Source organism: Ascaphus truei, chromosome 19, assembly GCF_040206685.1.
Source record: "Ascaphus truei isolate aAscTru1 chromosome 19, aAscTru1.hap1, whole genome shotgun sequence".
NCBI lineage: Eukaryota > Metazoa > Chordata > Amphibia > Anura > Ascaphidae > Ascaphus > Ascaphus truei.
In genome coordinates this window covers 21,475,294-21,487,303 of record NC_134501.1, presented here as the reverse complement: position 1 = coordinate 21,487,303, position 12,010 = coordinate 21,475,294, and the positions used below count along the sequence as shown (strand labels likewise).

General features: G+C 41.1%; 7 non-coding genes across 7 annotated transcripts; all 7 read right to left on the bottom strand.

The window, feature by feature from the left end:
- Positions 1-780: 780 nt before the first annotated feature.
- Positions 781-852, bottom strand: TRNAC-GCA (transfer RNA cysteine (anticodon GCA)). Its single transcript has one exon. It is a non-coding gene; the product is annotated as a tRNA-Cys (tRNA).
- Positions 853-1,811: 959 nt separating this feature from the next.
- TRNAC-GCA (transfer RNA cysteine (anticodon GCA)) lies at positions 1,812-1,884 on the bottom strand. The gene has a single exon. It is a non-coding gene; the product is annotated as a tRNA-Cys (tRNA).
- A 959-nt stretch (positions 1,885-2,843) lies between these two features.
- On the bottom strand, positions 2,844-2,915 carry TRNAC-GCA (transfer RNA cysteine (anticodon GCA)). The gene has a single exon. It is a non-coding gene; the product is annotated as a tRNA-Cys (tRNA).
- Positions 2,916-3,600: 685 nt separating this feature from the next.
- On the bottom strand, positions 3,601-3,676 carry TRNAC-GCA (transfer RNA cysteine (anticodon GCA)). Its single transcript has one exon. It is a non-coding gene; the product is annotated as a tRNA-Cys (tRNA).
- A 685-nt stretch (positions 3,677-4,361) lies between these two features.
- Positions 4,362-4,437, bottom strand: TRNAC-GCA (transfer RNA cysteine (anticodon GCA)). Its single transcript has one exon. It is a non-coding gene; the product is annotated as a tRNA-Cys (tRNA).
- A 1,470-nt stretch (positions 4,438-5,907) lies between these two features.
- Positions 5,908-5,979, bottom strand: TRNAC-GCA (transfer RNA cysteine (anticodon GCA)). The gene has a single exon. It is a non-coding gene; the product is annotated as a tRNA-Cys (tRNA).
- A 1,710-nt stretch (positions 5,980-7,689) lies between these two features.
- Positions 7,690-7,761, bottom strand: TRNAC-GCA (transfer RNA cysteine (anticodon GCA)). Its single transcript has one exon. It is a non-coding gene; the product is annotated as a tRNA-Cys (tRNA).
- Between the last annotated feature and the right edge of the window lie 4,249 nt (positions 7,762-12,010).

Sequence of the window (12,010 nt, the reverse complement as noted above, 5' to 3'; positions counted from 1 at the left end):
AGGTACTGGCATTTTAGTAGTTGTCGCTCTTTCCATTAACCTACTGTGTGTAAGACATTCTTCAATATTGAAAAATTCTAGTGTCTGATTTCTCCAAGTCTGAGAATCCAACTTTCATAGAAGGCACAAAAGACAGCACAGGATGTGTTTCAAGGACTTCTGAACATTTGACATTATCTCCTGAACAAATGTGTGGAAATCAAAAATAACTATCTTATGTCGTGTTGTCTGTGTGAAAAACCTTTATCAACCAAATGTAAAGTAAGCAATAAGGTACTGGCATTTTAGTAGTTGTCGCTCTTTCCATTAACCTACTGTGTGTAAGACATTCTTCAATATTGAAAAATTCTAGAGTCTGATTTCTCCAAGTCTGAGAATCCAACTTTCATAGAAGGCACAAAAGACAGCACAGGATGTGTTTCAAGGACTTCTGAACATTTGACATTTCAACTGCAACTCTCATGTTTGAATAGAGAAAAATTTTCTAACTACTTCAAATTTACAATCCCACACATGTACGACTTCAATTGTCACAACACACATACAATGGAGGAGGGATAACACACTGAGATGTGTCAACCTCTCTCGATTGGGAAATATTGGGGTTGCTGTTTGTAGCGTTTGCATTTACGGTAGAAAAATGTAAAGCATGGAAGGTTGTATGTGTGTTAGCTGAGGGAAATTGGTTTTGCTCTCTGAAGAAATTGATATTAAAAATTGAGATAATTTTTCAGATACATAGATTGCAACCCTATTAAAAGAGAGTGTCATGTACATGAAAGGGGGCATCTGGATTTGAACCAGAGACCTCTTGATCTGCAGTCAAATGCTCTACCACTGAGCTATACCCCCTGCCAATAAAATGTCAACTTTTTGTCCATGGGCAAATGGAGTAGACATGGCCTCCAAAGAAGTGGATGACATGAAACGTCATTATCTCCTGAACAAATGTGTGGAAATCAAAAATAACTATCTTATGTCGTGTTGTCGGTGTGAAAAACCTTTATCAACCAAATGTAAAGTAAGCAATAAGGTACTGGCATTTTAGTAGTTGTCGCTCTTTCCATTAACCTACTGTGTGTAAGACATTCTTCAATATTGAAAAATTCTAGTGTCTGATTTCTCCAAGTCTGAGAATCCAACTTTCATAGAAGGCACAAAAGACAGCACAGGATGTGTTTCAAGGACTTCTGAACATTTGACATTATCTCCTGAACAAATGTGTGGAAATCAAAAATAACTATCTTATGTCGTGTTGTCTGTGTGAAAAACCTTTATCAACCAAATGTAAAGTAAGCAATAAGGTACTGGCATTTTAGTAGTTGTCGCTCTTTCCATTAACCTACTGTGTGTAAGACATTCTTCAATATTGAAAAATTCTAGTGTCTGATTTCTCCAAGTCTGAGAATCCAACTTTCATAGAAGGCACAAAAGACAGCACAGGATGTGTGTCAAGGACTTCTGAACATTTGACATTTCAACTGCAACTCTCATGTTTGAATAGAGAAATTTTTTCTAACTACTTCAAATTTACAATCCCCCACATGTACGACTTCAATTGTCACAACACACATACAATGGAGGAGGGATAACACACTGAGATGTGTCAACCTCTCTCGATTGGGAAATATTGGGGTTGCTGTTTGTAGAGTTTGCATTTACGGTAGAAAAATGTAAAGCATGGAAGGTTGTATGTGTGTTAGCTGAGGGAAATTGGTTTTGCTCTCTGAAGAAATTGATATTAAAAATTGAGATAATTTTTCAGATACATAGATTGCAAGCCTATTAAAAGAGAGTGTCATGTACATGAAAGGGGGCATCTGGATTTGAACCAGAGACCTCTTGATCTGCAGTCAAATAGCTCTACCACTGAGCTATACCCCCTGCCAATAAACTGTCAACTTTTTGTCCATGGGCAAATGGAGTAGACATGGCCTCCAAAGAAGTGGATGACATGAAACGTCATTATCTCCTGAACAAATGTGTGGAAATCAAAAATAACTATCTTATGTCGTGTTGTCGGTGTGAAAAACCTTTATCAACCAAATGTAAAGTAAGCAATAAGGTACTTGCATTTTAGTAGTTGTCGCTCTTTCCATTAACCTACTGTGTGTAAGACATTCTTCAATATTGAAAAATTCTAGTGTCTGATTTCTCCAAGTCTGAGATTCCAACTTTCATAGAAGGCACAAAAGACAGCACAGGATGTGTTTCAAGGACTTCTGAACATTTGACATTATCTCCTGAACAAATGTGTGGAAATCAAAAATAACTATCTTATGTCGTGTTGTCTGTGTGAAAAACCTTTATCAACCAAATGTAAAGTAAGCAATAAGGTACTGGCATTTTAGTAGTTGGCGCTCTTTCCATTAACCTACTGTGTGTAAGACATTCTTCAATATTGAAAAATTCTAGTGTCTGATTTCTCCAAGTCTGAGAATCCAACTTTCATAGAAGGCACAAAAGACAGCACAGGATGTGTTTCAAGGACTTCTGAACATTTGACATTTCAACTGCAACTCTCATGTTTGAATAGAGAAATTTTTTCTAATTACTTCAAATTTACAATACCCCACATGTACGACTTCAATTGTCACTACACACATATAATGGAGGAGGGATAACACGCTGAGATGTGTCAACTTCTCTCGATTGGGAAATATTGGGGTTGCTGTTTGTAGAGTTTGCATTTACGGTAGAAAAATGTAAAGCATGGAAGGTTGTATGTGTGTTACCTGAGGGAAATTGGTTTTGCTCTCTGAAGAAATTGATATTAAAAATTGAGATAATTTTTCAGATACATAGATTGCAACCCTATTAAAAGAGAGTGTCATGTACATGAAAGGGGGCATCTGGATTTGAACCAGAGACCTCTTGATCTGCAGTCAAATGCTCTACCACTGAGCTATACCCCCTGCCAATAAACTGTCAACTTTTTGTCCATGGGCAAATGGAGTAGACATGGCCTCCAAAGAAGTGGATGACATGAAACGTCATTATCTCCTGAACAAATGTGTGGAAATCAAGAATAACTATCTTATGACGTGTTGTCTGTGTGAAAAACCTTTATCAACCAAATGTAAAGTAAGCAATAAGGTACTGGCATTTTAGGAGTTGTCGCTCTTTCCATTAACCTACTGTGTGTAAGACATTCTTCAATATTGAAAAATTCTAGTGTCTGATTTCTCCAAGTCTGAGAATCCAACTTTCATAGAAGGCACAAAAGACAGCACAGGATGTGTTTCAAGGACTTCTGAATATTTGACATTTCAACTGCAACTCTCATGTTTGAATAGAGAAAAATTTTCAAACTACTTCAAATTTACAATCCCCCACATGTACGACTTCAATTGTCACTACACACATACAATGGAGGAGGGATAACACGCTGAGATGTGTCAACCTCTCTCGATTGGGAAATATTGGGGTTGCTGTTTGTAGAGTTTGCATTTACGGTAGAAAAATGTAAAGCATGGAAGGTTGTATGTGTGTTACCTGAGGGAAATTTGGTTTTGCTCTCTGAAGAAATTGATATTAAAAATTGAGATAATTTTTCAGATACATAGATTGCAACCCTAATAAAAGAGAGTGTCATGTACATGAAACGGGGCATCTGGATTTAAACCAGAGACCTCTTGATCTGCAGTCAAATGCTCTACCACTGAGCTATACCCCCTGCCAATAAACTGTCAACTTTTTGTCCATGGGCAAATGGAGTAGACATGGCCTCCAAAGAAGTGGATGACATGAAACGTCATTATCTCCTGAACAAATGTGTGGAAATCAAGAATAACTATCTTATGACGTGTTGTCTGTGTGAAAAACCTTTATCAACCAAATGTAAAGTAAGCAATAAGGTACTGGCATTTTAGGAGTTGTCGCTCTTTCCATTAACCTACTGTGTGTAAGACATTCTTCAATATTGAAAAATTCTAGTGTCTGATTTCTCCAAGTCTGAGAATCCAACTTTCATAGAAGGCACAAAAGACAGCACAGGATGTGTTTCAAGGACTTCTGAATATTTGACATTTCAACTGCAACTCTCATGTTTGAATAGAGAAAATTTTTCAAACTACTTCAAATTTACAATCCCCCACATGTACGACTTCAATTGTCACTACACACATACAATGGAGGAGGGATAACACGCTGAGATGTGTCAACCTCTCTCGATTGGGAAATATTGGGGTTGCTGTTTGTAGAGTTTGCATTTACGGTAGAAAAATGTAAAGCATGGAAGGTTGTATGTGTGTTACCTGAGGGAAATTTGGTTTTGCTCTCTGAAGAAATTGATATTAAAAATTGAGATAATTTTTCAGATACATAGATTGCAACCCTAATAAAAGAGAGTGTCATGTACATGAAACGGGGCATCTGGATTTAAACCAGAGACCTCTTGATCTGCAGTCAAATGCTCTACCACTGAGCTATACCCCCTGCCAATAAACTGTCAACTTTTTGTCCATGGGCAAATGGAGTAGACATGGCCTCCAAAGAAGTGGATGACATGAAACGTCATTATCTCCTGAACAAATGTGTGGAAATCAAGAATAACTATCTTATGACGTGTTGTCGGTGTGAAAAACCTTTATCAACCAAATGTAAAGTAAGCAATAAGGTACTGGCATTTTAGTAGTTGTCGCTCTTTCCATTAACCTACTGTGTGTAAGACATTCTTCAATATTGAAAAATTCTAGTGTCTGATTTCTCCAAGTCTGAGATTCCAACTTTCATAGAAGGCACAAAAGACAGCACAGGATGTGTTTCAAGGACTTCTGAACATTTGACATTATCTCCTGAACAAATGTGTGGAAATCAAGAATAACTATCTTATGTCGTGTTGTCTGTGTGAAAAACCTTTATCAACCAAATGTAAAGTAAGCAATAAGGTACTGGCATTTTAGTAGTTGTCGCTCTTTCCTCTAACCTACTGTGTGTAAAACCCCCTGCACAATAAACTGTCAACTTTTTGTCCATGGGCAAATGGAGTAGACATGGCCTCCAAAGAAGTGGATGACATGAAACGTCATTATCTCCTGAACAAATGTGTGGAAATCAAGAATAACTATCTTATGACGTGTTGTCTGTGTGAAAAACCTTTATCAACCAAATGTAAAGTAAGCAATAAGGTACTGGCATTTTAGTAGTTGTCGCTCTTTCCATTAACCTACTGTGTGTAAGACATTCTTCAATATTGAAAAATTCTAGTGTCTGATTTCTCCAAGTCTGAGATTCCAACTTTCATAGAAGGCACAAAAGACAGCACAGGATGTGTTTCAAGGACTTCTGAACATTTGACATTATCTCCTGAACAAATGTGTGGAAATCAAAAATAACTATCTTATGTCGTGTTGTCTGTGTGAAAAACCTTTATCAACCAAATGTAAAGTAAGCAATAAGGTACTGGCATTTTAGTAGTTGTCGCTCTTTCCATTAACCTACTGTGTGTAAGACATTCATCAATATTGAAAAATTCTAGTGTCTGATTTCTCCAAGTCTGAGAATCCAACTTTCATAGAAGGCACAAAAGACAGCACAGGATGTGTTTCAAGGACTTCTGAACATTTGACATTTCAACTGCAACTCTCATGTTTGAATAGAGAAATTTTTTCTAACTACTTCAAATTTACAATCCCCCACATGTACGACTTCAATTGTCACAACACATATACAATGGAGGAGGGATAACACACTGAGATGTGTCAACCTCTCTCGATTGGGAAATATTGGGGTTGCTGTTTGTAGAGTTTGCATTTACGGTAGAAAAATGTAAAGCATGGAAGGTTGTATGTGTGTTAGCTGAGGGAAATTGGTTTTGCTCTCTGAAGAAATTGATATTAAAAATTGAGATAATTTTTCAGATACATAGATTGCAAGCCTATTAAAAGAGAGTGTCATGTACATGAAAGGGGGCATCTGGATTTGAACCATAGACCTCTTGATCTGCAGTCAAATGCTCTACCACTGAGCTATACCCCCTGCCAATAAACTGTCAACTTTTTGTCCATGGGCAAATGGAGTAGACATGGCCTCCAAAGAAGTGGATGACATGAAACGTCATTATCTCCTGAACAAATGTGTGGAAATCAAAAATAACTATCTTATGTCGTGTTGTCGGTGTGAAAAACCTTTATCAACCAAATGTAAAGTAAGCAATAAGGTACTTGCATTTTAGTAGTTGTCGCTCTTTCCATTAACCTACTGTGTGTAAGACATTCTTCAATATTGAAAAATTCTAGTGTCTGATTTCTCCAAGTCTGAGATTCCAACTTTCATAGAAGGCACAAAAGACAGCACAGGATGTGTTTCAAGGACTTCTGAACATTTGACATTATCTCCTGAACAAATGTGTGGAAATCAAGAATAACTATCTTATGTCGTGTTGTCTGTGTGAAAAACCTTTATCAACCAAATGTAAAGTAAGCAATAAGGTACTGGCATTTTAGTAGTTGTCGCTCTTTCCTCTAACCTACTGTGTGTAAAACCCCCTGCACAATAAACTGTCAACTTTTTGTCCATGGGCAAATGGAGTAGACATGGCCTCCAAAGAAGTGGATGACATGAAACGTCATTATCTCCTGAACAAATGTGTGGAAATCAAGAATAACTATCTTATGACGTGTTGTCTGTGTGAAAAACCTTTATCAACCAAATGTAAAGTAAGCAATAAGGTACTGGCATTTTAGTAGTTGTCGCTCTTTCCATTAACCTACTGTGTGTAAGACATTCTTCAATATTGAAAAATTCTAGTGTCTGATTTCTCCAAGTCTGAGATTCCAACTTTCATAGAAGGCACAAAAGACAGCACAGGATGTGTTTCAAGGACTTCTGAACATTTGACATTATCTCCTGAACAAATGTGTGGAAATCAAGAATAACTATCTTATGTCATGTTGTCTGTGTGAAAAACCTTTATCAACCAAATGTAAAGTAAGCAATAAGGTACTGGCGTTTTAGTAGTTGTCGCTCTTTCCTCTAACCTACTGTGTGTAAAACCCCCTGCACAATAAACTGTCAACTTTTTGTCCATGGGCAAATGGAGTAGACATGGCCTCCAAAGAAGTGGATGACATGAAACGTCATTATCTCCTGAACAAATGTGTGGAAATCAAGAATAACTATCTTATGACGTGTTGTCTGTGTGAAAAACCTTTATCAACCAAATGTAAAGTAAGCAATAAGGTACTGGCATTTTAGTAGTTGTCGCTCTTTCCATTAACCTACTGTGTGTAAGACATTCTTCAATATTGAAAAATTCTAGTGTCTGATTTCTCCAAGTCTGAGATTCCAACTTTCATAGAAGGCACAAAAGACAGCACAGGATGTGTTTCAAGGACTTCTGAACATTTGACATTTCAACTGCAACTCTCATGTTTGAATAGAGAATCTTTTTCTAATTACTTCAAATTTACAATCCCCCACATGTACGACTTCAATTGTCCCTACACACATACAATGGAGGAGGGATAACACGCTGAGATGTGTCAACCTCTGTCGATTGGGAAATATTGGGGTTGCTGTTTGTAGAGTTTGCATTTACGGTAGAAAAATGTAAAGCATGGAAGGTTGTATGTGTGTTAGCTGAGGGAAATTGGTTTTGCTCTCTGAAGAAATTGATATTAAAAATTGAGATAATTTTTCAGATACATAGATTGCAACCCTATTAAAAGAGAATGCCATGTACATGAAAGGGGGCATCTGAATTTGAACCAGAGACCTCTTGATCTGCAGTTAAATGCTCTACCACTGAGCTATACCCCCTGCCAATAAACTGTCAACTTTTTGTCCATGGGCAAATGGAGTAGACAGGGCCTCCAAAGAAGTGGATGACATGAAACGTCATTATCTCCTGAACAAATGTGTGGAAATCAAGAATAACTATCTTATGACGTGTTGTCTGTGTGAAAAACCTTTATCAACCAAATGTAAAGTAAGCAATAAGGTACTGGCATTTTAGTAGTTGTCGCTCTTTCCATTAACCTACTGTGTGTAAGACATTCTTCAATATTGAAAAATTCTAGTGTCTGATTTCTCCAAGTCTGAGAAAACAACTTTCATAGAAGACACAAAAGACAGCACAGGATGTGTTTCAAGGACTTCTGAACATTTGACATTTCAACTGCAACTCTCATGTTTGAATAGAGAAATTTTTTCTAACTACTTCAAATTTACAATCCCCCACATGTACGACTTCAATTGTCACTACACACATACAATGGAGGAGGGATAACACGCTGAGATGTGTCAACCTCTCTCGATTGGGAAATATTGGGGTTGCTGTTTGTAGAGTTTGCATTTACGGTAGAAAACAGTAAAGCATGGAAGGTTGTATGTGTGTTAGCTGAGGGAAATTGGTTTTGCTCTTCCATTCATTACCCATTTTTCCCAGCGTCCCCCATGATCTTCCCATCGTTCCCCATTTTCCCCATCGTCCCTTATGATCTTCCCATCGTTCCCCATTTTCCCCAGCGTAACCAATGATCTTCCCATTTTCCGCAGCGTCCCCCATGATCTTCCCATTGTTCCCCATTTTCCCCAGCATCCCACATGATCTTCTCATCGTTCCCCATATTCCCCATCGTCCCCCATGATCTTCCCATCGTTCCCCATTTTCGCCATCATTAGTTATGATCTTCCCATCTGTAAGGGATCGGGGGACACATGCCTCTCAGCGGGTCCCCGTCACCCAGGCTCCCAGTGCAACTGCTCGTCCCAGACACCCTCCCCGTCGGCTCCTTGCCTCCTCTGGTCGGACGCCATGCCGCTCCTCCGCGGAGCACGCCGCATCCTCCAACACGCGGCCGGGGCACGCGCACGGGAACCTTACAGGGCGCGCGCGCACCCAATCCTCTTTGCCATCCTACCGCACCGCTGGCTCCGCCTCCCATCAGCTACAGGCTGTCTCCACCACTCTAGAAAACAAAATACCCGGGCGCTACCTGTGTGTATAGTAGGTGCGGGATATAGGTATAATAACAACCTTGGTAGTAGGCAAGGTGGCCCTCCGCTTCTTTTCCTTTGTGACTCAAACAACCCCAAAAAAGGATCTACCCAGGATCTTTAAAAGTAGAGGAGACAAGAGAAAGGGATGGGGGAGCACAGGTGGAAGGGTGAAATGGAATACAGTCTGGTTCAGGTGTGTTAGACTCTGAAGCAATAAAGGTGGAGTTTTAGGTGTATAATAATTCTTAACACTCACACGGCCTTGTGCAAATGCTGTCGCATCAAGGTATCTTTAGGTCCTCTCCTCTCTGTCTTGTAGATTCGTTCACCGCTTTGCGTCTGCGCTCTTCTTCTCCTTCTTTGGTGTGGTCTCACCCTCGGGATAAATGAATAAACATATGAACAGAATGCATTCACAATTTTATCATGTTTCAAGGGATAAAAAAACAGGGTTAGAATATATCATAAACACTCACACGGGCATGTGTGCGTGCACTCTTTGGGGTGGTTTCTTTGGACTCCAGGGGACAGTCCCACTTCTCCAATAGAGATTTTAATAGTCTACGGTCAAAACACAAATCAGTGTCAAGTGATGGAAAATAAATAACAAGGTATTGCTACTCACACGGCCAAGTGTGAGTGCACACTTGGAAAGGTATCTTTTGTTGCTCCTCCTGTAGTCCCCGGATAGGAAATCAAAGCGGGGTGGGATGGTGATCTCTCACTCCAAAGTGATAAAGAAGGTTCTAAGCCCAGAAGGTCAAGGCCAAAGTCTTTATTAAACAAATAAAAGGAACAAAAAACAGCACCGCTAACTCAACCAGTGAGCTGCGCTGTGGATAAAGTAAAAAGCCAGTCTCTGGGGAATATAGTGCAGGACTCGTGGTATTGCAGCAAACTCTCTCCGCGTCCGGATGTAGCGCTGCACTTCCCGTGTCCCACTCCCGACGGTGGCTGCAAAGGCTCAAAATATCTGGGGGATTTCGAGCTACGCGTTTCGCCCTTTTGGGCTTCCTCAGGCTCCGTAGTAAGTAGTAAGTTCTGTTTTTTGTTCCTTTTATTTGTTTAATAAAGACTTTGGCCTTGACCTTCTGGGCTTAGAACCTTCTTTATCACTTTGGAGTGAGAGATCACCATCCCACCCCGCTTTGATTTCCTATCCGGGGACTACAGGAGGAGCAACAAAAGATACCTTTCCAAGTGTGCACTCACACTTGGCCGTGTGAGTAGCAATACCTTGTTATTTATTTTCCATCACTTGACACTGATTTGTGTTTTGACCGTAGACTATTAAAATCTCTATTGGAGAAGTGGGACTGTCCCCTGGAGTCCAAAGAAACCACCCCAAAGAGTGCACGCACACATGCCCGTGTGAGTGTTTATGATATATTCTAACCCTGTTTTTTATCCCTTGAAACATGATAAAATTGTGAATGCATTCTGTTCATATGTTTATTCATTTATCCCGAGGGTGAGACCACACCAAAGAAGGAGAAGAAGAGCGCAGACGCAAAGCGGTGAACGAATTTACAAGACAGAGAGGAGAGGACCTAAAGATACCTTGATGCGACAGCATTTGCACAAGGCCGTGTGAGTGTTAAGAATTATTTCACACCTAAAACTCCACCTTTATTGCTTCAGAGTCTAACACACCCGAATCAGACTGTATTCAATTTCACCCTTCCACCTGTGCTCCCCCATCCCTTTCTCTTGTCTGTCTCCACCACTCACCTGGCTGACTCCCACTCTGGGCACCTGAACATATCCCTGGGCTTGCTCAGACAGGCCTCTGCTCCACCTCTTGCTCTCATTGGTCATCCTGTATATATAACCCGTCTGCCCTCTCCTTCCTCGCTCTACATAGTTCTTCTGTGGCTTCGGTTGTTCGGTCATCTATGCCTGGCTCTCTTCTTTATTACAGCTCTAGTTCCTGTCCCTGCCCCCGTTGGATACCCTTGGATTTGATCTTGGCTCTCGTTGACTTCGTGTTCCTCACTACTCTCTGAACTCGGCTTTGGACCTTACTACGCTGCTCTCTCCTGCCCCTGATGTACAGCTCTCGGATCTCTACCCTCGGACTTCTGGCACCCCGGACACAGCAAGTATCAAGTTAACCCTTCTCACCAGGCCCGGCAATGCATCATACCACACTCTGGGCACGCCCTCACTGCTGTGGGTATGTTATACCCTTACCCACCTAAGTATTGGGGACTGGCCAGGTCTGCAGGCATTCAGGCATTACACCATCATTCCCCATTTTCCCAGCATCCCCCATGATCTTCCCATCGTTCCCCATGATCTTCCCATCGTTCCCCAGCGTCCACCATGATCTTCCCATCGTTCCCCATTGTCCCTTATGATCTTCCCATCGTTCCCCATTTTCCCAGCGTCCCCCATGATCTACCCATCGTTCCCCATTGTCCCTTATGATCTTCCCATTCGTTCCCCATTTTCCCCAGCGTCCCCCATGATCTTCCCATCGTTCCCCATTTTCCCTAGCATCCCCCATGATCTTCCCATCATCCCCCATGATCTTCCCATCGTTCCCCATTTTCCCCTGCATCCCCCATGATCTTCCCATCGTCCCCCATGATCTTCCCATCATTCCCCATTTTCCCCAGCGTCCCTCAAGATCTTCCCATCGTTCCCCATTTTCCCCAGCGTCCCTCAAGATCTTCCCATCGTTCCCCATCATCCCCATGATCTTCTCATCGTTCCCAATTTTCCCCAGCGTCCCCCATGATCTTCCCATCGTTCCCCAGCATCCCCCATGATCTTCCCATCGTTCCTCATTTTCCCCATCGTCCCTTATGATCTTCCCATCGTTCCCCATTTTCCCCAGCGTCCCCCATGATCTTCCCATTGTTCCCCATCATCCTTTATGATCTTCCCATCGTTCCCATTTTCTCCAGCGTCCCCCACGATCTTCCCATCGTTCCACATTTTCTCCAGCAGCCCCCATGATCTTCCCATCGTTCCCCAGCATCCCCCATGATCTTCCCATCGTTCCCCATCATTTGCACCCCAAAACTGGAACAACCTACCAGAGACTCTTACATCCACCACC